This window comes from Physella acuta, unplaced genomic scaffold (genome assembly GCF_028476545.2).
Source record: "Physella acuta isolate Inbredline_101_S28 unplaced genomic scaffold, ASM2847654v3 ptg001394l, whole genome shotgun sequence".
Classification (NCBI taxonomy): Eukaryota; Metazoa; Mollusca; class Gastropoda; family Physidae; genus Physella; species Physella acuta.
This window is the reverse complement of record NW_026732909.1, coordinates 317,329-341,409: the sequence shown is the minus strand read 5'-3', so window position 1 is coordinate 341,409 and position 24,081 is coordinate 317,329. Positions and strand designations below refer to the sequence as shown.

Genomic DNA, 24,081 nt, shown 5'->3' with positions numbered 1-24,081 from the left:
GTAAAGAAAAATAAACCAAGCAACAACAAAAAATGTTTCCGCTGGGGCTTGAACCCAGACCTTCCGCGTGTTAGGCGGATGTGATAGCCACTACACTACGGAAAACGCATGACTAGCGAAATAACACGTGTCAGTGATTTTGTAGTTTTGCGTTTTGTCACATCAATAAGATTCACCTTTAAAAACTATCAGTGGCATTTTGGATGCTGGTTTTCCGCTTGTTATTCCCGATTTCAAGGGGGACGAGGAGATGCACGCATGAAAACACTGCATGAGCTGCAGTAGAAAACGTGCATCCAAATCGTGTGTTTAACTTACTTTAACGTCGGACTAGGCTGACTCGTGCTGTCTGTCATCGAATCATGTGTCCTCGGTAGTATAGTGGTAAGTATCCCCGCCTGTCACGCGGGAGACCGGGGTTCGATTCCCCGCGGGGGAGGGCACTTCTTTTTTTCTTGCTTTTTTATCATTTTATTTGCGTGACCATCACGTGGCCAGAGTTTTTTATTTTGGCCGGTGAAATGAGCATGTTGGCATGACCGCGGTCTTACCGGGCTGCTGATTCTTTCCAGAGACGGCAAACACGTAAGATGGCACTAGAAAGAGTGTGCAGCTTCAAGGAAAACACGCTCATTGTCGCACAGCGTTTCACGTAGCATAGTCAGGATGGGCCATTGCATTTGGCTGTCGATTTAGGATGATTTTTGTCTTCAAACAAAAGCGGATCATGCTTTGTTTTCCAATGAAAGAAACCAATGTCGCCCCTACCTGCTTGCCTGTCGTGTGTGAATTTCTTTGAAAGGTATAAGGCACGAGGTGCTGATGCGTTAGTGAGTGGCACCTGAAGCTTAGACTGGGTAGAGTCCCGACAGTTTGGTTTTCTTAAAGTGCTTCCCAGTAAAGAAAAATAAACCAAGGCAACAACAAAAAATGTTTCCGCTGGGGCTTGAACCCAGGGACCTTCCGCGTGTTAGGCGTATGTGATAGCCACTACACTACGGAAAACGCATGACTAGCGAATAACACGTGTCAGTGATTTTGGTAGTTTTTGCGTTTTGTCACATCAATAAGATTCACCTTTAAAAACTATCAGTGGCTTTTGGATGCTGGTTTTTCCGCTTGTTATTCCCGATTTCAAGGGGGACGAGGAGATGCACGCATGAAAACACTGCATGAGCTGCAGTAGGAAAACGTGCATCCAAATCTGTGTTTACTTACTTTAACGTCGGACTAGGGCTGACTCGTGCTGTCTGTCATCGAATCATGTGTCCCTCGGTAGTATAGTGGTAAGTATCCCCGCCTGTCACGCGGGAGACCGGGGTTCGATTCCCCGCCGGGGAGGCACTTCTTTTTTTCTTGCTTTTTTATCATTTTATTTGCGTGACCATCACGTGGCCAGAGTTTTTATTTTGCCGGTGAAAATGAGGCATGTTGGCATGACCGCGGTCTTACCGGGCTGCTGATTCTTTCCAGAGACGCAAACACGTAAGATGGCACTAGAAAAATGTGCAGCTTCAAGGAAAACACGCTCATTGTCGCACAGCGTTTCACCGTAGCATAGTCAGGATGGGCATTGCATTTGAGCTGCGATTTAGGATGATTTTTGTCTTCAAAACAAAAGCGGATCATGCTTTGTTTCCAATGAAAGAAACCAATGTCGCCCCTACCTGCTTGCCTGTCGTGTGTGAATTTCTTTGAAAGGTATAAGGCACGAGTGCTGATGCGTTAGTGAGTGGCACCTGAAGCTTAGACTGGGTAGAGTCAGACAGTTTGGTTTTCTTAAAGTGCTTCCCAGTAAAGAAAATAAAACCAAGCAACAACAAAAATGTTTCCGCTGAGGCTTGAACCCAGGACTTCCGCGTGTTAGGCGGATGTGATAGCCACTACACTACGGAAACGCAATAGACTAGCGAATAACACGTGTCAGTGATTTTGTAGTTTTTGCGTTTTGTCACATCAATAAGATTCACCTTTAAAAACTATCAGTGGCTTTTGGATGCTGGTTTTTCCGCTTGTTATTCCCGATTTCAAGGGGGACGAGGAGATGCCACGCATGAAAAAACACTGCATGAGCTGCAGTAGAAAACGTGCATCCAAATCTGTGTTTACTACTTTAACGTCGGACTAGGCTGACTCGTGCTGTCTGTCATCGAATCATGTGTCCTCGGTAGTATAGTGGTAAGTATCCCCGCCTGTCACGCGGGAGACCGGGGTTCGATTCCCCGCCAGGGAGGCACTTCTTTTTTTTCTTGCTTTTTTATCATTTTGATTGCGTGACCATCACGTGGCCCAGAGTTTTTATTTTGCCGGTGAAATGAGCATGTTGGCATGACCGCGGTCTTACCGGGCTGCTGATTCTTTCCAGAGACGCAAACACGTAAGATGGCACTAGAAAGATGTGCAGCTTCAAGGAAAACACGCTCATTGTCGCACAGCGTTTCACGTAGCATAGTCAGGATGGGCATTGCATTTGAGCTGTCGATTTAGGATGATTTTTGTCTTCAAACAAAAGCGGATCATGCTTTGTTTCCAATGAAAGAAACCAATGTCGCCCCCTACCTGCTTTGCCTGTCGTGTGTGAATTTCTTGAAAGGTATAAGGCACGAGTGCTGATGCGTTAGTGAGTGGCACCTGAAGCTTAGACTGGGTAGAGTCCGACAGTTTGGTTTTCTTAAAGTGCTTCACAGTAAGAAAATTAAACCAAGCAACAACAAAAATGTTTCCCGCTGGGGCTTGAACCCAGGACCTTCCGCGTGTTAGGCGGATGTGATAGCCACTACACTACGGAAACGCATGACTACCGAATAACACGTGTCAGTGATTTTGTAGTTTTTGCGTTTTGTCACATCAATAAGATTCACCTTTTAAAAACTATCAGTGGCTTTTTGGATGCTGGTTTTTCCGCTTGTTATTCCCGATTTCAAGGGGGGACGAGGAGATGCACGCATGAAAACTCTGCATGAGCTGCAGTTGAAAACGTGCATCAAATCTGTGTTTACTTACTTTAACGTCGGACTAGGCTGACTCGTGCTGTGCTGTCATCGAATCATGTGTTTCGAGATAGGTAAGAGGGATCCCCGCCTGTCACGCGGGAGACCGGGGTTCGATTCCCGCCGGGGAGGCACTTCTTTTTTTCTTGCTTTTTTATCGATTTTATGTTGCGTGACCATCACGTGGCCAGAGTTTTTATTTTGCCGGTGAAATGAGCATGTTGGCATGACCGCGGTCTTACCGGGCTGCTGATTCTTTCCAGAGACGCAAACACGTAAGATGGCACTAGAAAAATGTGCAGCTTCAAGGAAAACACGCTCATTGTCGCACAGCGTTTCACGTAGCATAGTCAGGATGGGCATTGCATTTGAGCTGTCGATTTAGGATGATTTTTGTCTTCAAACAAAGCGGATCATGCTTTGTTTCCAATGAAAGAAACCAATGTCGCCCCTACCTGCTTGCCTGTCGTGTGTGATTTCTTTTGAAAGGTATAAGGCACGAGTGCTGATGCGTTAGTGAGTGGCACCTGAAGCTTAGACTGGGTAGAGTCCGACAGTTTGGTTTTCTTAAAGTGCTTCCCAGTAAAGAAAAATAAACCAAGCAACAACAAAAAATGTTTCCGCTGGGGCTTGAACCCAGGACCTTCCGCGTGTTAGGCGGATGTGATAGCCACTACACTACGGAAACGCATGACTAGCGAATAACACGTGTCAGTGATTTTGTAGTTTTTGCGTTTTGTCACATCAATAAGATTCACCTTTAAAAACTATCAGTGGCTTTTGGATGCTGGTTTTCCGCTTGTTATTCCGATTTCAAGGGGGACGAGGAGATGCACGCATGAAAACACTGCATGAGCTGCAGTAGAAAACGTGCATCCAAATCTGTGTTTACTTACTTTAACGTCGGACAATGCTGACTCGTGCTGTCTGTCATCGAATCATGTGTCCTCGGTAGTATAGTGGTAAGTATCCCCGCCTGTCACGCGGAGACCGGGGTTCGATTCCCCGCCGGGGAGGCACTTCTTTTTTTCTTGCTTTTTTATCATTTTATTTGCGTGACCATCACGTGGCCAGAGTTTTTATTTTGCCGGTGAAATGAGCATGTTGGCATGACCGCGGTCTTACCGGGCTGCTGATTCTTTCCAGAGACGCAAACACGTAAGATGGCACTAGAAAGATGTGCAGCTTCAAGGAAAAACACGCTCATTGTCGCACAGCGTTTCACGTAGCATAGTCAGGATGGGCATTGCATTTGAGCTGTCGATTTAGGATGATTTTTGTCTTCAAACAAAAGCGGATCATGCTTTGTTTCCAATGAAAGAAACCAATGTCGCCCCTACCTGCTTGCCTGTCGTGTGTGAATTTCTTTGAAAGGTATAAGGCACGAGTGCTGATGCGTTAGTGAGTGGCACCTGAAGCTTAGACTGGGTAGAGTCCGACAGTTTGGTTTTCTTAAAGTGCTTCACAGTAAAGAAAAATAAACCAAGCAACAACAAAAAATGTTTCCGCTGGGGCTTGAACCCAGGACCTTCCGCGTGTTAGGCGGATGTGATAGCCACTACACTACGGAAACGCATGACTACCGAATAACACGTGTCAGTGATTTTGTAGTTTTGCGTTTTGTCACATCAATAAGATTCACCTTTAAAAACTATCAGTGGCTTTTGGATGCTGGTTTTCCGCTTGTTATTCCCGATTTCAAGGGGGACGAGGAGATGCACGCATGAAAACACTGCATGAGCTGCAGTAGAAAACGTGCATCCAAATCTGTGTTTACTTACTTTAACGTCGGACTAGGCTGACTCGTGCTGTCTGTCATCGAATCATGTGTCCTCGGTAGTATAGTGGTAAGTATCCCCGCCTGTCACGCGGGAGACCGGGGTTCGATTCCCCGCCGGGGAGGCACTTCTTTTTTTCTTGCTTTTTTATCATTTTGATTGCGTGACCATCACGTGGCCAGAGTTTTTATTTTGCCGGTGAAATGAGCATGTTGGCATGACCGCGGTCTTACCGGGCTGCTGATTCTTTCCAGAGACGCAAAAACGTAAGATGGCACTAGAAAGATGTGCAGCTTCAAGGAAAACACGCTCATTGTCGCACAGCGTTTCACGTAGCATAGTCAGGATGGGCATTGCATTTGAGCTGTCGATTTAGGATGATTTTTGTCTTCAAACAAAAGCGGATCATGCTTTGTTTCCAATGAAAGAAACCAATGTCGCCCCTACCTGCTTGCCTGTCGTGTGTGAATTTCTTTGAAAGGTATAAGGCACGAGTGCTGATGCGTTAGTGAGTGGCACCTGAAGCTTAGACTGGGTAGAGTCCGACAGTTTGGTTTTCTTAAAGTGCTTCCCAGTAAAGAAAAATAAACCAAGCAACAACAAAAAATGTTTCCGCTGGGGCTTGAACCCAGGACCTTCCGCGTGTTAGGCGGATGTGATAGCCACTACACTACGGAAACGCATGACTACCGAATAACACGTGTCAGTGATTTTGTAGTTTTGCGTTTTGTCACATCAATAAGATTCACCTTTAAAAACTATCAGTGGCTTTTGGATGCTGGTTTTCCGCTTGTTATTCCCGATTTCAAGGGGGACGAGGAGATGCACGCATGAAAACACTGCATGAGCTGCAGTAGAAAACGTGCATCCAAATCTGTGTTTACTTACTTTAACGTCGGACTAGGCTGACTCGTGCTGTCTGTCATCGAATCATGTGTCCTCGGTAGTATAGTGGTAAGTATCCCCGCCTGTCACGCGGGAGACCGGGGTTCGATTCCCCGCCGGGGAGGCACTTCTTTTTTTCTTGCTTTTTTATCATTTTGATTGCGTGACCATCACGTGGCCAGAGTTTTTATTTTGCCGGTGAAATGAGCATGTTGGCATGACCGCGGTCTTACCGGGCTGCTGATTCTTTCCAGAGACGCAAACACGTAAGATGGCACTAGAAAGATGTGCAGCTTCAAGGAAAACACGCTCATTGTCGCACAGCGTTTCACGTAGCATAGTCAGGATGGGCATTGCATTTGAGCTGTCGATTTAGGATGATTTTTGTCTTCAAACAAAAGCGGATCATGCTTTGTTTCCAATGAAAGAAACCAATGTCGCCCCTACCTGCTTGCCTGTCGTGTGTGAATTTCTTTGAAAGGTATAAGGCACGAGTGCTGATGCGTTAGTGAGTGGCACCTGAAGCTTAGACTGGGTAGAGTCCGACAGTTTGGTTTTCTTAAAGTGCTTCACAGTAAAGAAAAATAAACCAAGCAACAACAAAAAATGTTTCCGCTGGGGCTTGAACGCAGGACCTTCCGCGTGTTAGGCGGATGTGATAGCCACTACACTACGGAAACGCATGACTACCGAATAACACGTGTCAGTGATTTTGTAGTTTTGCGTTTTGTCACATCAATAAGATTCACCTTTAAAAACTATCAGTGGCTTTTGGATGCTGGTTTTCCGCTTGTTATTCCCGATTTCAAGGGGGACGAGGAGATGCACGCATGAAAACACTGCATGAGCTGCAGTAGAAAACGTGCATCCAAATCTGTGTTTACTTACTTTAACGTCGGACTAGGCTGACTCGTGCTGTCTGTCATCGAATCATGTGTCCTCGGTAGTATAGTGGTAAGTATCCCCGCCTGTCACGTGGGAGACCGGGGTTCGATTCCCCGCCGGGGAGGCACTTCTTTTTTTCTTGCTTTTTTATCATTTTATTTGCGTGACCATCACGTGGCCAGAGTTTTTATTTTGCCGGTGAAATGAGCATGTTGGCATGACCGCGGTCTTACCGGGCTGCTGATTCTTTCCAGAGACGCAAACACGTAAGATGGCACTAGAAAAATGTGCAGCTTCAAGGAAAACACGCTCATTGTCGCACAGCGTTTCACGTAGCATAGTCAGGATGGGCATTGCATTTGAGCTGTCGATTTAGGATGATTTTTGTCTTCAAACAAAAGCGGATCATGCTTTGTTTCCAATGAAAGAAACCAATGTCGCCCCTACCTGCTTGCCTGTCGTGTGTGAATTTCTTTGAAAGGTATAAGGCACGAGTGCTGATGCGTTAGTGAGTGGCACCTGAAGCTTAGACTGGGTAGAGTCCGACAGTTTGGTTTTCTTAAAGTGCTTCACAGTAAAGAAAAATAAACCAAGCAACAACAAAAAATGTTTCCGCTGGGGCTTGAACCCAGGACCTTCCGCGTGTTAGGCGGATGTGATAGCCACTACACTACGGAAACGCATGACTACCGAATAACACGTGTCAGTGATTTTGTAGTTTTGCGTTTTGTCACATCAATAAGATTCACCTTTAAAAACTATCAGTGGCTTTTGGATGCTGGTTTTCCGCTTGTTATTCCCGATTTGAAGGGGGACGAGGAGATGCACGCATGAAAACACTGCATGAGCTGCAGTAGAAAACGTGCATCCAAATCTGTGTTTACTTACTTTAACGTCGGACTAGGCTGACTCGTGCTGTCTGTCATCGAATCATGTGTCCTCGGTAGTATAGTGGTAAGTATCCCCGCCTGTCACGCGGGAGACCGGGGTTCGATTCCCCGCCGGGGAGGCACTTCTTTTTTTCTTGCTTTTTTATCATTTTGATTGCGTGACCATCACGTGGCCAGAGTTTTTATTTTGCCGGTGAAATGAGCATGTTGGCATGACCGCGGTCTTACCGGGCTGCTGATTCTTTCCAGAGACGCAAAAACGTAAGATGGCACTAGAAAGATGTGCAGCTTCAAGGAAAACACGCTCATTGTCGCACAGCGTTTCACGTAGCATAGTCAGGATGGGCATTGCATTTGAGCTGTCGATTTAGGATGATTTTTGTCTTCAAACAAAAGCGGATCATGCTTTGTTTCCAATGAAAGAAACCAATGTCGCCCCTACCTGCTTGCCTGTCGTGTGTGAATTTCTTTGAAAGGTATAAGGCACGAGTGCTGATGCGTTAGTGAGTGGCACCTGAAGCTTAGACTGGGTAGAGTCCGACAGTTTGGTTTTCTTAAAGTGCTTCCCAGTAAAGAAAAATAAACCAAGCAACAACAAAAAATGTTTCCGCTGGGGCTTGAACCCAGGACCTTCCGCGTGTTAGGCGGATGTGATAGCCACTACACTACGGAAACGCATGACTACCGAATAACACGTGTCAGTGATTTTGTAGTTTTGCGTTTTGTCACATCAATAAGATTCACCTTTAAAAACTATCAGTGGCTTTTGGATGCTGGTTTTCCGCTTGTTATTCCCGATTTCAAGGGGGACGAGGAGATGCACGCATGAAAACACTGCATGAGCTGCAGTAGAAAACGTGCATCCAAATCTGTGTTTACTTACTTTAACGTCGGACTAGGCTGACTCGTGCTGTCTGTCATCGAATCATGTGTCCTCGGTAGTATAGTGGTAAGTATCCCCGCCTGTCACGCGGGAGACCGGGGTTCGATTCCCCGCCGGGGAGGCACTTCTTTTTTTCTTGCTTTTTTATCATTTTGATTGCGTGACCATCACGTGGCCAGAGTTTTTATTTTGCCGGTGAAATGAGCATGTTGGCATGACCGCGGTCTTACCGGGCTGCTGATTCTTTCCAGAGACGCAAACACGTAAGATGGCACTAGAAAGATGTGCAGCTTCAAGGAAAACACGCTCATTGTCGCACAGCGTTTCACGTAGCATAGTCAGGATGGGCATTGCATTTGAGCTGTCGATTTAGGATGATTTTTGTCTTCAAACAAAAGCGGATCATGCTTTGTTTCCAATGAAAGAAACCAATGTCGCCCCTACCTGCTTGCCTGTCGTGTGTGAATTTCTTTGAAAGGTATAAGGCACGAGTGCTGATGCGTTAGTGAGTGGCACCTGAAGCTTAGACTGGGTAGAGTCCGACAGTTTGGTTTTCTTAAAGTGCTTCACAGTAAAGAAAAATAAACCAAGCAACAACAAAAAATGTTTCCGCTGGGGCTTGAACGCAGGACCTTCCGCGTGTTAGGCGGATGTGATAGCCACTACACTACGGAAACGCATGACTACCGAATAACACGTGTCAGTGATTTTGTAGTTTTGCGTTTTGTCACATCAATAAGATTCACCTTTAAAAACTATCAGTGGCTTTTGGATGCTGGTTTTCCGCTTGTTATTCCCGATTTCAAGGGGGACGAGGAGATGCACGCATGAAAACACTGCATGAGCTGCAGTAGAAAACGTGCATCCAAATCTGTGTTTACTTACTTTAACGTCGGACTAGGCTGACTCGTGCTGTCTGTCATCGAATCATGTGTCCTCGGTAGTATAGTGGTAAGTATCCCCGCCTGTCACGTGGGAGACCGGGGTTCGATTCCCCGCCGGGGAGGCACTTCTTTTTTTCTTGCTTTTTTATCATTTTATTTGCGTGACCATCACGTGGCCAGAGTTTTTATTTTGCCGGTGAAATGAGCATGTTGGCATGACCGCGGTCTTACCGGGCTGCTGATTCTTTCCAGAGACGCAAACACGTAAGATGGCACTAGAAAAATGTGCAGCTTCAAGGAAAACACGCTCATTGTCGCACAGCGTTTCACGTAGCATAGTCAGGATGGGCATTGCATTTGAGCTGTCGATTTAGGATGATTTTTGTCTTCAAACAAAAGCGGATCATGCTTTGTTTCCAATGAAAGAAACCAATGTCGCCCCTACCTGCTTGCCTGTCGTGTGTGAATTTCTTTGAAAGGTATAAGGCACGAGTGCTGATGCGTTAGTGAGTGGCACCTGAAGCTTAGACTGGGTAGAGTCCGACAGTTTGGTTTTCTTAAAGTGCTTCCCAGTAAAGAAAAATAAACCAAGCAACAACAAAAAATGTTTCCGCTGGGGCTTGAACCCAGGACCTTCCGCGTGTTAGGCGGATGTGATAGCCACTACACTACGGAAACGCATGACTACCTAATAACACGTGTCAGTGATTTTGTAGTTTTGCGTTTTTTCACATCAATAAGATTCACCTTTAAAAACTATCAGTGGCTTTTGGATGCTGGTTTTCCGCTTGTTATTCCCGATTTCAAGGGGGACGAGGAGATGCACGCATGAAAACACTGCATGAGCTGCAGTAGAAAACGTGCATCCAAATCTGTGTTTACTTACTTTAACGTCGGACTAGGCTGACTCGTGCTGTCTGTCATCGAATCATGTGTCCTCGGTAGTATAGTGGTAAGTATCCCCGCCTGTCACGCGGGAGACCGGGGTTCGATTCCCCGCCGGGGAGGCACTTCTTTTTTTCTTGCTTTTTTATCATTTTATTTGCGTGACCATCACGTGGCCAGAGTTTTTATTTTGCCGGTGAAATGAGCATGTTGGCATGACCGCGGTCTTACCGGGCTGCTGATTCTTTCCAGAGACGCAAACACGTAAGATGGCACTAGAAAAATGTGCAGCTTCAAGGAAAACACGCTCATTGTCGCACAGCGTTTCACGTAGCATAGTCAGGATGGGCATTGCATTTGAGCTGTCGATTTAGGATGATTTTTGTCTTCAAACAAAAGCGGATCATGCTTTGTTTCCAATGAAAGAAACCAATGTCGCCCCTACCTGCTTGCCTGTCGTGTGTGAATTTCTTTGAAAGGTATAAGGCACGAGTGCTGATGCGTTAGTGAGTGGCACCTGAAGCTTAGACTGGGTAGAGTCCGACAGTTTGGTTTTCTTAAAGTGCTTCCCAGTAAAGAAAAATAAACCAAGCAACAACAAAAAATGTTTCCGCTGGGGCTTGAACCCAGGACCTTCCGCGTGTTAGGCGGATGTGATAGCCACTACACTACGGAAACGCATGACTACCGAATAACACGTGTCAGTGATTTTGTAGTTTTGCGTTTTGTCACATCAATAAGATTCACCTTTAAAAACTATCAGTGGCTTTTGGATGCTGGTTTTCCGCTTGTTATTCCCGATTTGAAGGGGGACGAGGAGATGCACGCATGAAAACACTGCATGAGCTGCAGTAGAAAACGTGCATCCAAATCTGTGTTTACTTACTTTAACGTCGGACTAGGCTGACTCGTGCTGTCTGTCATCGAATCATGTGTCCTCGGTAGTATAGTGGTAAGTATCCCCGCCTGTCACGCGGGAGACCGGGGTTCGATTCCCCGCCGGGGAGGCACTTCTTTTTTTCTTGCTTTTTTATCATTTTGATTGCGTGACCATCACGTGGCCAGAGTTTTTATTTTGCCGGTGAAATGAGCATGTTGGCATGACCGCGGTCTTACCGGGCTGCTGATTCTTTCCAGAGACGCAAACACGTAAGATGGCACTAGAAAAATGTGCAGCTTCAAGGAAAACACGCTCATTGTCGCACAGCGTTTCACGTAGCATAGTCAGGATGGGCATTGCATTTGAGCTGTCGATTTAGGATGATTTTTGTCTTCAAACAAAAGCGGATCATGCTTTGTTTCCAATGAAAGAAACCAATGTCGCCCCTACCTGCTTGCCTGTCGTGTGTGAATTTCTTTGAAAGGTATAAGGCACGAGTGCTGATGCGTTAGTGAGTGGCACCTGAAGCTTAGACTGGGTAGAGTCCGACAGTTTGGTTTTCTTAAAGTGCTTCCCAGTAAAGAAAAATAAACCAAGCAACAACAAAAAATGTTTCCGCTGGGGCTTGAACCCAGGACCTTCCGCGTGTTAGGCGGATGTGATAGCCACTACACTACGGAAACGCATGACTACCGAATAACACGTGTCAGTGATTTTGTAGTTTTGCGTTTTGTCACATCAATAAGATTCACCTTTAAAAACTATCAGTGGCTTTTGGATGCTGGTTTTCCGCTTGTTATTCCCGATTTCAAGGGGGACGAGGAGATGCACGCATGAAAACACTGCATGAGCTGCAGTAGAAAACGTGCATCCAAATCTGTGTTTACTTACTTTAACGTCGGACTAGGCTGACTCGTGCTGTCTGTCATCGAATCATGTGTCCTCGGTAGTATAGTGGTAAGTATCCCCGCCTGTCACGCGGGAGACCGGGGTTCGATTCCCCGCCGGGGAGGCACTTCTTTTTTTCTTGCTTTTTTATCATTTTGATTGCGTGACCATCACGTGGCCAGAGTTTTTATTTTGCCGGTGAAATGAGCATGTTGGCATGACCGCGGTCTTACCGGGCTGCTGATTCTTTCCAGAGACGCAAACACGTAAGATGGCACTAGAAAGATGTGCAGCTTCAAGGAAAACACGCTCATTGTCGCACAGCGTTTCACGTAGCATAGTCAGGATGGGCATTGCATTTGAGCTGTCGATTTAGGATGATTTTTGTCTTCAAACAAAAGCGGATCATGCTTTGTTTCCAATGAAAGAAACCAATGTCGCCCCTACCTGCTTGCCTGTCGTGTGTGAATTTCTTTGAAAGGTATAAGGCACGAGTGCTGATGCGTTAGTGAGTGGCACCTGAAGCTTAGACTGGGTAGAGTCCGACAGTTTGGTTTTCTTAAAGTGCTTCCCAGTAAAGAAAAATAAACCAAGCAACAACAAAAAATGTTTCCGCTGGGGCTTGAACCCAGGACCTTCCGCGTGTTAGGCGGATGTGATAGCCACTACACTACGGAAACGCATGACTACCTAATAACACGTGTCAGTGATTTTGTAGTTTTGCGTTTTGTCACATCAATAAGATTCACCTTTAAAAACTATCAGTGGCTTTTGGATGCTGGTTTTCCGCTTGTTATTCCCGATTTCAAGGGGGACGAGGAGATGCACGCATGAAAACACTGCATGAGCTGCAGTAGAAAACGTGCATCCAAATCTGTGTTTACTTACTTTAACGTCGGACTAGGCTGACTCGTGCTGTCTGTCATCGAATCATGTGTCCTCGGTAGTACAGTGGTAAGTATCCCCGCCTGTCACGCGGGAGACCGGGGTTCGATTCCCCGCCGGGGAGGCACTTCTTTTTTTCTTGCTTTTTTATCATTTTGATTGCGTGACCATCACGTGGCCAGAGTTTTTATTTTGCCGGTGAAATGAGCATGTTGGCATGACCGCGGTCTTACCGGGCTGCTGATTCTTTCCAGAGACGCAAACACGTAAGATGGCACTAGAAAGATGTGCAGCTTCAAGGAAAACACGCTCATTGTCGCACAGCGTTTCACGTAGCATAGTCAGGATGGGCATTGCATTTGAGCTGTCGATTTAGGATGATTTTTGTCTTCAAACAAAAGCGGATCATGCTTTGTTTCCAATGAAAGAAACCAATGTCGCCCCTACCTGCTTGCCTGTCGTGTGTCAATTTCTTTGAAAGGTATAAGGCACGAGTGCTGATGCGTTAGTGAGTGGCACCTGAAGCTTAGACTGGGTAGAGTCCGACAGTTTGGTTTTCTTAAAGTGCTTCCCAGTAAAGAAAAATAAACCAAGCAACAACAAAAAATGTTTCCGCTGGGGCTTGAACCCAGGACCTTCCGCGTGTTAGGCGGATGTGATAGCCACTACACTACGGAAACGCATGACTACCGAATAACACGTGTCAGTGATTTTGTAGTTTTGCGTTTTGTCACATCAATAAGATTCACCTTTAAAAACTATCAGTGGCTTTTGGATGCTGGTTTTCCGCTTGTTATTCCCGATTTCAAGGGGGACGAGGAGATGCACGCATGAAAACACTGCATGAGCTGCAGTAGAAAACGTGCATCCAAATCTGTGTTTACTTACTTTAACGTCGGACTAGGCTGACTCGTGCTGTCTGTCATCGAATCATGTGTCCTCGGTAGTATAGTGGTAAGTATCCCCGCCTGTCACGCGGGAGACCGGGGTTCGATTCCCCGCCGGGGAGGCACTTCTTTTTTTCTTGCTTTTTTATCATTTTGATTGCGTGACCATCACGTGGCCAGAGTTTTTATTTTGCCGGTGAAATGAGCATGTTGGCATGACCGCGGTCTTACCGGGCTGCTGATTCTTTCCAGAGACGCAAACACGTAAGATGGCACTAGAAAGATGTGCAGCTTCAAGGAAAACACGCTCATTGTCGCACAGCGTTTCACGTAGCATAGTCAGGATGGGCATTGCATTTGAGCTGTCGATTTAGGATGATTTTTGTCTTCAAACAAAAGCGGATCATGCTTTGTTTCCAATGAAAGAAACCAATGTCGCCCCTACCTGCTTGCCTGTCGTGTGTCAATTTCTTTGAAAGGTATAAGGCACGAGTGCTGATGCGTTAGTGAGTGGCACCTGAAGCTTAGACTGGGTAGAGTCCGACAGTTTGGTTTTCTTAAAGTGCTTCCCAGTAAAGAAAAATAAACCAAGCAACAACAAAAAATGTTTCCGCTGGGGCTTGAACCCAGGACCTTCCGCGTGTTAGGCGGATGTGATAGCCACTACACTACGGAAACGCATGACTACCGAATAACACGTGTCAGTGATTTTGTAGTTTTGCGTTTTGTCACATCAATAAGATTCACCTTTAAAAACTATCAGTGGCTTTTGGATGCTGGTTTTCCGCTTGTTATTCCCGATTTCAAGGGGGACGAGGAGATGCACGCATGAAAACACTGCATGAGCTGCAGTAGAAAACGTGCATCCAAATCTGTGTTTACTTACTTTAACGTCGGACTAGGCTGACTCGTGCTGTCTGTCATCGAATCATGTGTCCTCGGTAGTATAGTGGTAAGTATCCCCGCCTGTCACGCGGGAGACCGGGGTTCGATTCCCCGCCGGGGAGGCACTTCTTTTTTTCTTGCTTTTTTATCATTTTATTTGCGTGACCATCACGTGGCCAGAGTTTTTATTTTGCCGGTGAAATGAGCATGTTGGCATGACCGCGGTCTTACCGGGCTGCTGATTCTTTCCAGAGACGCAAACACGTAAGATGGCACTAGAAAAATGTGCAGCTTCAAGGAAAACACGCTCATTGTCGCACAGCGTTTCACGTAGCATAGTCAGGATGGGCATTGCATTTGAGCTGTCGATTTAGGATGATTTTTGTCTTCAAACAAAAGCGGATCATGCTTTGTTTCCAATGAAAGAAACCAATGTCGCCCCTACCTGCTTGCCTGTCGTGTGTGAATTTCTTTGAAAGGTATAAGGCACGAGTGCTGATGCGTTAGTGAGTGGCACCTGAAGCTTAGACTGGGTAGAGTCCGACAGTTTGGTTTTCTTAAAGTGCTTCCCAGTAAAGAAAAATAAACCAAGCAACAACAAAAAATGTTTCCGCTGGGGCTTGAACCCAGGACCTTCCGCGTGTTAGGCGGATGTGATAGCCACTACACTACGGAAACGCATGACTACCGAATAACACGTGTCAGTGATTTTGTAGTTTTGCGTTTTGTCACATCAATAAGATTCACCTTTAAAAACTATCAGTGGCTTTTGGATGCTGGTTTTCCGCTTGTTATTCCCGATTTCAAGGGGGACGAGGAGATGCACGCATGAAAACACTGCATGAGCTGCAGTAGAAAACGTGCATCCAAATCTGTGTTTACTTACTTTAACGTCGGACTAGGCTGACTCGTGCTGTCTGTCATCGAATCATGTGTCCTCGGTAGTATAGTGGTAAGTATCCCCGCCTGTCACGCGGGAGACCGGGGTTCGATTCCCCGCCGGGGAGGCACTTCTTTTTTTCTTGCTTTTTTATCATTTTGATTGCGTGACCATCACGTGGCCAGAGTTTTTATTTTGCCGGTGAAATGAGCATGTTGGCATGACCGCGGTCTTACCGGGCTGCTGATTCTTTCCAGAGACGCAAACACGTAAGATGGCACTAGAAAGATGTGCAGCTTCAAGGAAAACACGCTCATTGTCGCACAGCGTTTCACGTAGCATAGTCAGGATGGGCATTGCATTTGAGCTGTCGATTTAGGATGATTTTTGTCTTCAAACAAAAGCGGATCATGCTTTGTTTCCAATGAAAGAAACCAATGTCGCCCCTACCTGCTTGCCTGTCGTGTGTGAATTTCTTTGAAAGGTATAAGGCACGAGTGCTGATGCGTTAGTGAGTGGCACCTGAAGCTTAGACTGGGTAGAGTCCGACAGTTTGGTTTTCTTAAAGTGCTTCACAGTAAAGAAAAATAAACCAAGCAACAACAAAAAATGTTTCCGCTGGGGCTTGAACCCAGGACCTTCCGCGTGTTAGGCGGATGTGATAGCCACTACACTACGGAAACGCATGACTACCGAATAACACGTGTCAGTGATTTTGTAGTTTTGCGTTTTGTCACATCAATAAGATTCACCTTTAAAAACTATCAGTGGCTTTTGGATGCTGGTTTTCCGCTTGTTATTCCCGATTTCAAGGGGGACGAGGAGATGCACGCATGAAAACACTGCATGAGCTGCAGTAGAAAACGTGCATCCAAATCTGTGTTTACTTACTTTAACGTCGGACTAGGCTGACTCGTGCTGTCTGTCATCGAATCATGTGTTCTCGGTAGTATAGTGGTAAGTATCCCCGCCTGTCACGCGGGAGACCGGGGTTCGATTCCCCGCCGGGGAGGCACTTCTTTTTTTCTTGCTTTTTTATCATTTTATTTGCGTGACCATCACGTGGCCAGATTTTTTATTTTGCCGGTGAAATGAGCATGTTGGCATGACCGCGGTCTTTCCGGGCTGCTGATTCTTTCCAGAGACGCAAACACGTAAGATGGCACTAGAAAAATGTGCAGCTTCAAGGAAAACACGCTCATTGTCGCACAGCGTTTCACGTAGCATAGTCAGGATGGGCATTGCATTTGAGCTGTCGATTTAGGATGATTTTTGTCTTCAAACAAAAGCGGATCATGCTTTGTTTCCAATGAAAGAAACCAATGTCGCCCCTACCTGCTTGCCTGTCGTGTGTGAATTTCTTTGAAAGGTATAAGGCACGAGTGCTGATGCGTTAGTGAGTGGCACCTGAAGCTTAGACTGGGTAGAGTCCGACAGTTTGGTTTTCTTAAAGTGCTTCCCAGTAAAGAAAAATAAACCAAGCAACAACAAAAAATGTTTCCGCTGGGGCTTGAACCCAGGACCTTCCGCGTGTTAGGCGGATGTGATAGCCACTACACTACGGAAACGCATGACTAGCGAATAACACGTGTCAGTGATTTTGTAGTTTTTGCGTTTTGTCACATCAATAAGATTCACCTTTAAAAACTATCAGTGGCTTTTGGATGCTGGTTTTCCGCTTGTTATTCCCGATTTCAAGGGGGACGAGGAGATGCACGCATGAAAACACTGCATGAGCTGCAGTAGAAAACGTGCATCCAAATCTGTGTTTACTTACTTTAACGTCGGACTAGGCTGACTCGTGCTGTCTGTCATCGAATCATGTGTCCTCGGTAGTATAGTGGTAAGTATCCCCGCCTGTCACGCGGGAGACCGGGGTTCGATTCCCCGCCGGGGAGGCACTTCTTTTTTTCTTGCTTTTTTATCATTTTATTTGCGTGACCATCACGTGGCCAGAGTTTTTATTTTGCCGGTGAAATGAGCATGTTGGCATGACCGCGGTCTTACCGGGCTGCTGATTCTTTCCAGAGACGCAAACACGTAAGATGGCACTAGAAAGATGTGCAGCTTCAAGGAAAACACGCTCATTGTCGCACAGCGTTTCACGTAGCATAGTCAGGATGGGCATTGCATTTGAGCTGTCGATTTAGGATGATTTTTGTCTTCAAACAAAAGCGGATCATGCTTTGTTTCCAATGAAAGAAACCAATGTCGCCCCTACCTGCTTGCCTGTCGTGTGTGAATTTCTTTGAAAGGTATAAGGCACGAGTGCTGATGCGTTAGTGAGTGGCACCTGAAGCTTAGACTGGGTAGAGTCCGACAGTTTGGTTTTCTTAAAGTGCTTCCCAGTAAAGAAAAATAAACCAAGCAACAACAAAAAATGTTTCCGCTGGGGCTTGAACCCAGGACCTTCCGCGTGTTAGGCGGATGTGATAGCCACTACACTACGGAAACGCATGACTACCGAATAACACGTGTCAGTGATTTTGTAGTTTTGCGTTTTGTCACATCAATAAGATTCACCTTTAAAAACTATCAGTGGCTTTTGGATGCTGGTTTTCCGCTTGTTATTCCCGATTTCAAGGGGGACGAGGAGATGCACGCATGAAAACACTGCATGAGCTGCAGTAGAAAACGTGCATCCAAATCTGTGTTTACTTACTTTAACGTCGGACTAGGCTGACTCGTGCTGTCTGTCATCGAATCATGTGTCCTCGGTAGTATAGTGGTAAGTATCCCCGCCTGTCACGCGGGAGACCGGGGTTCGATTCCCCGCCGGGGAGGCACTTCTTTTTTTCTTGCTTTTTTATCATTTTGATTGCGTGACCATCACGTGGCCAGAGTTTTTATTTTGCCGGTGAAATGAGCATGTTGGCATGACCGCGGTCTTACCGGGCTGCTGATTCTTTCCAGAGACGCAAACACGTAAGATGGCACTAGAAAGATGTGCAGCTTCAAGGAAAACACGCTCATTGTCGCACAGCGTTTCACGTAGCATAGTCAGGATGGGCATTGCATTTGAGCTGTCGATTTAGGATGATTTTTGTCTTCAAACAAAAGCGGATCATGCTTTGTTTCCAATGAAAGAAACCAATGTCGCCCCTACCTGCTTGCCTGTCGTGTGTGAATTTCTTTGAAAGGTATAAGGCACGAGTGCTGATGCGTTAGTGAGTGGCACCTGAAGCTTAGACTGGGTAGAGTCCGACAGTTTGGTTTTCTTAAAGTGCTTCACAGTAAAGAAAAATAAACCAAGCAACAACAAAAAATGTTTCCGCTGGGGCTTGAACGCAGGACCTTCCGCGTGTTAGGCGGATGTGATAGCCACTACACTACGGAAACGCATGACTACCGAATAACACGTGTCAGTGATTTTGTAGTTTTGCGTTTTGTCACATCAATAAGATTCACCTTTAAAAACTATCAGTGGCTTTTGGATGCTGGTTTTCCGCTTGTTATTCCCGATTTCAAGGGGGACGAGGAGATGCACGCATGAAAACACTGCATGAGCTGCAGTAGAAAACGTGCATCCAAATCTGTGTTTACTTACTTTAACGTCGGACTAGGCTGACTCGTGCTGTCTGTCATCGAATCATGTGTCCTCGGTAGTATAGTGGTAAGTATCCCCGCCTGTCACGTGGGAGACCGGAGTTCGATTCCCCGCCGGGGAGGCACTTCTTTTTTTCTTGCTTTTTTATCATTTTATTTGCGTGACCATCACGTGGCCAGAGTTTTTATTTTGCCGGTGAAATGAGCATGTTGGCATGACCGCGGTCTTACCGGGCTGCTGATTCTTTCCAGAGACGCAAACACGTAAGATGGCACTAGAAAAATGTGCAGCTTCAAGGAAAACACGCTCATTGTCGCACAGCGTTTCACGTAGCATAGTCAGGATGGGCATTGCATTTGAGCTGTCGATTTAGGATGATTTTTGTCTTCAAACAAAAGCGGATCATGCTTTGTTTCCAATGAAAGAAACCAATGTCGCCCCTACCTGCTTGCCTGTCGTGTGTGAATTTCTTTGAAAGGTATAAGGCACGAGTGCTGATGCGTTAGTGAGTGGCACCTGAAGCTTAGACTGGGTAGAGTCCGACAGTTTGGTTTTCTTAAAGTGCTTCCCAGTAAAGAAAAATAAACCAAGCAACAACAAAAAATGTTTCCGCTGGGGCTTGAACCCAGGACCTTCCGCGTGTTAGGCGGATGTGATAGCCACTACACTACGGAAACGCATGACTAGCGAATAACACGTGTCAGTGATTTTGTAGTTTTTGCGTTTTGTCACATCAATAAGATTCACCTTTAAAAACTATCAGTGGCTTTTGGATGCTGGTTTTCCGCTTGTTATTCCCGATTTGAAGGGGGACGAGGAGATGCACGCATGAAAACACTGCATGAGCTGCAGTAGAAAACGTGCATCCAAATCTGTGTTTACTTACTTTAACGTCGGACTAGGCTGAGTCGTGCTGTCTGTCATCGAATCATGTGTCCTCGGTAGTATAGTGGTAAGTATCCCCGCCTGTCACGCGGGAGACCGGGGTTCGATTCCCCGCCGGGGAGGCACTTCTTTTTTTCTTGCTTTTTTATCATTTTATTTGCGTGACCATCACGTGGCCAGAGTTTTTATTTTGCCGGTGAAATGAGCATGTTGGCATGACCGCGGTCTTACCGGGCTGCTGATTCTTTCCAGAGACGCAAACACGTAAGATGGCACTAGAAAAATGTGCAGCTTCAAGGAAAACACGCTCATTGTCGCACAGCGTTTCACGTAGCATAGTCAGGATGGGCATTGCATTTGAGCTGTCGATTTAGGATGATTTTTGTCTTCAAACAAAAGCGGATCATGCTTTGTTTCCAATGAAAGAAACCAATGTCGCCCCTACCTGCTTGCCTGTCGTGTGTGAATTTCTTTGAAAGGTATAAGGCACGAGTGCTGATGCGTTAGTGAGTGGCACCTGAAGCTTAGACTGGGTAGAGTCCGACAGTTTGGTTTTCTTAAAGTGCTTCCCAGTAAAGAAAAATAAACCAAGCAACAACAAAAAATGTTTCCGCTGGGGCTTGAACCCAGGACCTTCCGCGTGTTAGGCGGATGTGATAGCCACTACACTACGGAAACGCATGACTACCTAATAACACGTGTCAGTGATTTTGTAGTTTTGCGTTTTTTCACATCAATAAGATTCACCTTTAAAAACTATCAGTGGCTTTTGGATGCTGGTTTTCCGCTTGTTATTCCCGATTTCAAGGGGGACGAGGAGATGCACGCATGAAAACACTGCATGAGCTGCAGTAGAAAACGTGCATCCAAATCTGTGTTTACTTACTTTAACGTCGGACTAGGCTGACTCGTGCTGTCTGTCATCGAATCATGTGTCCTCGGTAGTATAGTGGTAAGTATCCCCGCCTGTCACGCGGGAGACCGGGGTTCGATTCCCCGCCGGGGAGGCACTTCTTTTTTTCTTGCTTTTTTATCATTTTATTTGCGTGACCATCACGTGGCCAGAGTTTTTATTTTGCCGGTGAAATGAGCATGTTGGCATGACCGCGGTCTTACCGGGCTGCTGATTCTTTCCAGAGACGCAAACACGTAAGATGGCACTAGAAAAATGTGCAGCTTCAAGGAAAACACGCTCATTGTCGCACAGCGTTTCACGTAGCATAGTCAGGATGGGCATTGCATTTGAGCTGTCGATTTAGGATGATTTTTGTCTTCAAACAAAAGCGGATCATGCTTTGTTTCCAATGAAAGAAACCAATGTCGCCCCTACCTGCTTGCCTGTCGTGTGTGAATTTCTTTGAAAGGTATAAGGCACGAGTGCTGATGCGTTAGTGAGTGGCACCTGAAGCTTAGACTGGGTAGAGTCCGACAGTTTGGTTTTCTTAAAGTGCTTCCCAGTAAAGAAAAATAAACCAAGCAACAACAAAAAATGTTTCCGCTGGGGCTTGAACCCAGGACCTTCCGCGTGTTAGGCGGATGTGATAGCCACTACACTACGGAAACGCATGACTACCGAATAACACGTGTCAGTGATTTTGTAGTTTTGCGTTTTGTCACATCAATAAGATTCACCTTTAAAAACTATCAGTGGCTTTTGGATGCTGGTTTTCCGCTTGTTATTCCCGATTTCAAGGGGGACGAGGAGATGCACGCATGAAAACACTGCATGAGCTGCAGTAGAAAACGTGCATCCAAATCTGTGTTTACTTACTTTAACGTCGGACTAGGCTGACTCGTGCTGTCTGTCATCGAATCATGTGTCCTCGGTAGTATAGTGGTAAGTATCCCCGCCTGTCACGCGGGAGACCGGGGTTCGATTCCCCGCCGGGGAGGCACTTCTTTTTTTCTTGCTTTTTTATCATTTTGATTGCGTGACCATCACGTGGCCAGAGTTTTTATTTTGCCGGTGAAATGAGCATGTTGGCATGACCGCGGTCTTACCGGGCTGCTGATTCTTTCCAGAGACGCAAACACGTAAGATGGCACTAGAAAAATGTGCAGCTTCAAGGAAAACACGCTCATTGTCGCACAGCGTTTCACGTAGCATAGTCAGGATGGGCATTGCATTTGAGCTGTCGATTTAGGATGATTTTTGTCTTCAAACAAAAGCGGATCATGCTTTGTTTCCAATGAAAGAAACCAATGTCGCCCCTACCTGCTTGCCTGTCGTGTGTGAATTTCTTTGAAAGGTATAAGGCACGAGTGCTGATGCGTTAGTGAGTGGCACCTGAAGCTTAGACTGGGTAGAGTCCGACAGTTTGGTTTTCTTAAAGTGCTTCCCAGTAAAGAAAAATAAACCAAGCAACAACAAAAAATGTTTCCGCTGGGGCTTGAACCCAGGACCTTCCGCGTGTTAGGCGGATGTGATAGCCACTACACTACGGAAACGCATGACTACCGAATAACACGTGTCAGTGATTTTGTAGTTTTGCGTTTTGTCACATCAATAAGATTCACCTTTAAAAACTATCAGTGGCTTTTGGATGCTGGTTTTCCGCTTGTTATTCCCGATTTCAAGGGGGACGAGGAGATGCACGCATGAAAACACTGCATGAGCTGCAGTAGAAAACGTGCATCCAAATCTGTGTTTACTTACTTTAACGTCGGACTAGGCTGACTCGTGCTGTCTGTCATCGAATCATGTGTCCTCGGTAGTATAGTGGTAAGTATCCCCGCCTGTCACGCGGGAGACCGGGGTTCGATTCCCCGCCGGGGAGGCACTTCTTTTTTTCTTGCTTTTTTATCATTTTGATTGCGTGACCATCACGTGGCCAGAGTTTTTATTTTGCCGGTGAAATGAGCATGTTGGCATGACCGCGGTCTTACCGGGCTGCTGATTCTTTCCAGAGACGCAAACACGTAAGATGGCACTAGAAAGATGTGCAGCTTCAAGGAAAACACGCTCATTGTCGCACAGCGTTTCACGTAGCATAGTCAGGATGGGCATTGCATTTGAGCTGTCGATTTAGGATGATTTTTGTCTTCAAACAAAAGCGGATCATGCTTTGTTTCCAATGAAAGAAACCAATGTCGCCCCTACCTGCTTGCCTGTCGTGTGTCAATTTCTTTGAAAGGTATAAGGCACGAGTGCTGATGCGTTAGTGAGTGGCACCTGAAGCTTAGACTGGGTAGAGTCCGACAGTTTGGTTTTCTTAAAGTGCTTCCCAGTAAAGAAAAATAAACCAAGCAACAACAAAAAATGTTTCCGCTGGGGCTTGAACCCAGGACCTTCCGCGTGTTAGGCGGATGTGATAGCCACTACACTACGGAAACGCATGACTACCTAATAACACGTGTCAGTGATTTTGTAGTTTTGCGTTTTGTCACATCAATAAGATTCACCTTTAAAAACTATCAGTGGCTTTTGGATGCTGGTTTTCCGCTTGTTATTCCCGATTTCAAGGGGGACGAGGAGATGCACGCATGAAAACACTGCATGAGCTGCAGTAGAAAACGTGCATCCAAATCTGTGTTTACTTACTTTAACGTCGGACTAGGCTGACTCGTGCTGTCTGTCATCGAATCATGTGTCCTCGGTAGTACAGTGGTAAGTATCCCCGCCTGTCACGCGGGAGACCGGGGTTCGATTCCCCGCCGGGGAGGCACTTCTTTTTTTCTTGCTTTTTTATCATTTTGATTGCGTGACCATCACGTGGCCAGAGTTTTTATTTTGCCGGTGAAATGAGCATGTTGGCATGACCGCGGTCTTACCGGGCTGCTGATTCTTTCCAGAGACGCAAACACGTAAGATGGCACTAGAAAGATGTGCAGCTTCAAGGAAAACACGCTCATTGTCGCACAGCGTTTCACGTAGCATAGTCAGGATGGGCATTGCATTTGAGCTGTCGATTTAGGATGATTTTTGTCTTCAAACAAAAGCGGATCATGCTTTGTTTCCAATGAAAGAAACCAATGTCGCCCCTACCTGCTTGCCTGTCGTGTGTCAATTTCTTTGAAAGGTATAAGGCACGAGTGCTGATGCGTTAGTGAGTGGCACCTGAAGCTTAGACTGGGTAGAGTCCGACAGTTTGGTTTTCTTAAAGTGCTTCCCAGTAAAGAAAAATAAACCAAGCAACAACAAAAAATGTTTCCGCTGGGGCTTGAACCCAGGACCTTCCGCGTGTTAGGCGGATGTGATAGCCACTACACTACGGAAACGCATGACTACCGAATAACACGTGTCAGTGATTTTGTAGTTTTGCGT

General features: G+C 46.0%; 36 non-coding genes across 36 annotated transcripts; 15 read left to right on the top strand and 21 right to left on the bottom strand.

Moving 5' to 3' along the window:
* Positions 1-3,605: 3,605 nt before the first annotated feature.
* Trnav-aac (transfer RNA valine (anticodon AAC)) lies at positions 3,606-3,678 on the bottom strand. The gene has a single exon. It is a non-coding gene; the product is annotated as a tRNA-Val (tRNA).
* An 812-nt stretch (positions 3,679-4,490) lies between these two features.
* Trnav-aac (transfer RNA valine (anticodon AAC)) lies at positions 4,491-4,563 on the bottom strand. The gene has a single exon. It is a non-coding gene; the product is annotated as a tRNA-Val (tRNA).
* Positions 4,564-5,375: 812 nt separating this feature from the next.
* Positions 5,376-5,448, bottom strand: Trnav-aac (transfer RNA valine (anticodon AAC)). Its single transcript has one exon. It is a non-coding gene; the product is annotated as a tRNA-Val (tRNA).
* A 1,697-nt stretch (positions 5,449-7,145) lies between these two features.
* Positions 7,146-7,218, bottom strand: Trnav-aac (transfer RNA valine (anticodon AAC)). The gene has a single exon. It is a non-coding gene; the product is annotated as a tRNA-Val (tRNA).
* An 812-nt stretch (positions 7,219-8,030) lies between these two features.
* Positions 8,031-8,103, bottom strand: Trnav-aac (transfer RNA valine (anticodon AAC)). The gene has a single exon. It is a non-coding gene; the product is annotated as a tRNA-Val (tRNA).
* A 257-nt stretch (positions 8,104-8,360) lies between these two features.
* Trnad-guc (transfer RNA aspartic acid (anticodon GUC)) lies at positions 8,361-8,432 on the top strand. The gene has a single exon. It is a non-coding gene; the product is annotated as a tRNA-Asp (tRNA).
* Positions 8,433-9,800: 1,368 nt separating this feature from the next.
* Trnav-aac (transfer RNA valine (anticodon AAC)) lies at positions 9,801-9,873 on the bottom strand. Its single transcript has one exon. It is a non-coding gene; the product is annotated as a tRNA-Val (tRNA).
* Positions 9,874-10,130: 257 nt separating this feature from the next.
* On the top strand, positions 10,131-10,202 carry Trnad-guc (transfer RNA aspartic acid (anticodon GUC)). Its single transcript has one exon. It is a non-coding gene; the product is annotated as a tRNA-Asp (tRNA).
* Positions 10,203-10,685: 483 nt separating this feature from the next.
* Trnav-aac (transfer RNA valine (anticodon AAC)) lies at positions 10,686-10,758 on the bottom strand. Its single transcript has one exon. It is a non-coding gene; the product is annotated as a tRNA-Val (tRNA).
* A 257-nt stretch (positions 10,759-11,015) lies between these two features.
* Trnad-guc (transfer RNA aspartic acid (anticodon GUC)) lies at positions 11,016-11,087 on the top strand. Its single transcript has one exon. It is a non-coding gene; the product is annotated as a tRNA-Asp (tRNA).
* A 483-nt stretch (positions 11,088-11,570) lies between these two features.
* On the bottom strand, positions 11,571-11,643 carry Trnav-aac (transfer RNA valine (anticodon AAC)). Its single transcript has one exon. It is a non-coding gene; the product is annotated as a tRNA-Val (tRNA).
* A 257-nt stretch (positions 11,644-11,900) lies between these two features.
* On the top strand, positions 11,901-11,972 carry Trnad-guc (transfer RNA aspartic acid (anticodon GUC)). The gene has a single exon. It is a non-coding gene; the product is annotated as a tRNA-Asp (tRNA).
* Positions 11,973-12,455: 483 nt separating this feature from the next.
* On the bottom strand, positions 12,456-12,528 carry Trnav-aac (transfer RNA valine (anticodon AAC)). Its single transcript has one exon. It is a non-coding gene; the product is annotated as a tRNA-Val (tRNA).
* A 257-nt stretch (positions 12,529-12,785) lies between these two features.
* Positions 12,786-12,857, top strand: Trnad-guc (transfer RNA aspartic acid (anticodon GUC)). The gene has a single exon. It is a non-coding gene; the product is annotated as a tRNA-Asp (tRNA).
* A 483-nt stretch (positions 12,858-13,340) lies between these two features.
* On the bottom strand, positions 13,341-13,413 carry Trnav-aac (transfer RNA valine (anticodon AAC)). Its single transcript has one exon. It is a non-coding gene; the product is annotated as a tRNA-Val (tRNA).
* A 257-nt stretch (positions 13,414-13,670) lies between these two features.
* On the top strand, positions 13,671-13,742 carry Trnad-guc (transfer RNA aspartic acid (anticodon GUC)). Its single transcript has one exon. It is a non-coding gene; the product is annotated as a tRNA-Asp (tRNA).
* Positions 13,743-14,225: 483 nt separating this feature from the next.
* Trnav-aac (transfer RNA valine (anticodon AAC)) lies at positions 14,226-14,298 on the bottom strand. The gene has a single exon. It is a non-coding gene; the product is annotated as a tRNA-Val (tRNA).
* A 257-nt stretch (positions 14,299-14,555) lies between these two features.
* Trnad-guc (transfer RNA aspartic acid (anticodon GUC)) lies at positions 14,556-14,627 on the top strand. The gene has a single exon. It is a non-coding gene; the product is annotated as a tRNA-Asp (tRNA).
* Positions 14,628-15,110: 483 nt separating this feature from the next.
* Positions 15,111-15,183, bottom strand: Trnav-aac (transfer RNA valine (anticodon AAC)). Its single transcript has one exon. It is a non-coding gene; the product is annotated as a tRNA-Val (tRNA).
* A 257-nt stretch (positions 15,184-15,440) lies between these two features.
* On the top strand, positions 15,441-15,512 carry Trnad-guc (transfer RNA aspartic acid (anticodon GUC)). The gene has a single exon. It is a non-coding gene; the product is annotated as a tRNA-Asp (tRNA).
* A 483-nt stretch (positions 15,513-15,995) lies between these two features.
* On the bottom strand, positions 15,996-16,068 carry Trnav-aac (transfer RNA valine (anticodon AAC)). The gene has a single exon. It is a non-coding gene; the product is annotated as a tRNA-Val (tRNA).
* An 812-nt stretch (positions 16,069-16,880) lies between these two features.
* Trnav-aac (transfer RNA valine (anticodon AAC)) lies at positions 16,881-16,953 on the bottom strand. The gene has a single exon. It is a non-coding gene; the product is annotated as a tRNA-Val (tRNA).
* Positions 16,954-17,211: 258 nt separating this feature from the next.
* On the top strand, positions 17,212-17,283 carry Trnad-guc (transfer RNA aspartic acid (anticodon GUC)). Its single transcript has one exon. It is a non-coding gene; the product is annotated as a tRNA-Asp (tRNA).
* A 483-nt stretch (positions 17,284-17,766) lies between these two features.
* On the bottom strand, positions 17,767-17,839 carry Trnav-aac (transfer RNA valine (anticodon AAC)). Its single transcript has one exon. It is a non-coding gene; the product is annotated as a tRNA-Val (tRNA).
* Positions 17,840-18,096: 257 nt separating this feature from the next.
* Trnad-guc (transfer RNA aspartic acid (anticodon GUC)) lies at positions 18,097-18,168 on the top strand. Its single transcript has one exon. It is a non-coding gene; the product is annotated as a tRNA-Asp (tRNA).
* A 1,368-nt stretch (positions 18,169-19,536) lies between these two features.
* Trnav-aac (transfer RNA valine (anticodon AAC)) lies at positions 19,537-19,609 on the bottom strand. Its single transcript has one exon. It is a non-coding gene; the product is annotated as a tRNA-Val (tRNA).
* Positions 19,610-19,867: 258 nt separating this feature from the next.
* On the top strand, positions 19,868-19,939 carry Trnad-guc (transfer RNA aspartic acid (anticodon GUC)). The gene has a single exon. It is a non-coding gene; the product is annotated as a tRNA-Asp (tRNA).
* A 483-nt stretch (positions 19,940-20,422) lies between these two features.
* On the bottom strand, positions 20,423-20,495 carry Trnav-aac (transfer RNA valine (anticodon AAC)). The gene has a single exon. It is a non-coding gene; the product is annotated as a tRNA-Val (tRNA).
* A 257-nt stretch (positions 20,496-20,752) lies between these two features.
* Positions 20,753-20,824, top strand: Trnad-guc (transfer RNA aspartic acid (anticodon GUC)). Its single transcript has one exon. It is a non-coding gene; the product is annotated as a tRNA-Asp (tRNA).
* Positions 20,825-21,307: 483 nt separating this feature from the next.
* Trnav-aac (transfer RNA valine (anticodon AAC)) lies at positions 21,308-21,380 on the bottom strand. The gene has a single exon. It is a non-coding gene; the product is annotated as a tRNA-Val (tRNA).
* A 257-nt stretch (positions 21,381-21,637) lies between these two features.
* On the top strand, positions 21,638-21,709 carry Trnad-guc (transfer RNA aspartic acid (anticodon GUC)). Its single transcript has one exon. It is a non-coding gene; the product is annotated as a tRNA-Asp (tRNA).
* Positions 21,710-22,192: 483 nt separating this feature from the next.
* Trnav-aac (transfer RNA valine (anticodon AAC)) lies at positions 22,193-22,265 on the bottom strand. Its single transcript has one exon. It is a non-coding gene; the product is annotated as a tRNA-Val (tRNA).
* A 257-nt stretch (positions 22,266-22,522) lies between these two features.
* On the top strand, positions 22,523-22,594 carry Trnad-guc (transfer RNA aspartic acid (anticodon GUC)). The gene has a single exon. It is a non-coding gene; the product is annotated as a tRNA-Asp (tRNA).
* Positions 22,595-23,077: 483 nt separating this feature from the next.
* Trnav-aac (transfer RNA valine (anticodon AAC)) lies at positions 23,078-23,150 on the bottom strand. Its single transcript has one exon. It is a non-coding gene; the product is annotated as a tRNA-Val (tRNA).
* A 257-nt stretch (positions 23,151-23,407) lies between these two features.
* Trnad-guc (transfer RNA aspartic acid (anticodon GUC)) lies at positions 23,408-23,479 on the top strand. The gene has a single exon. It is a non-coding gene; the product is annotated as a tRNA-Asp (tRNA).
* A 483-nt stretch (positions 23,480-23,962) lies between these two features.
* On the bottom strand, positions 23,963-24,035 carry Trnav-aac (transfer RNA valine (anticodon AAC)). The gene has a single exon. It is a non-coding gene; the product is annotated as a tRNA-Val (tRNA).
* Between the last annotated feature and the right edge of the window lie 46 nt (positions 24,036-24,081).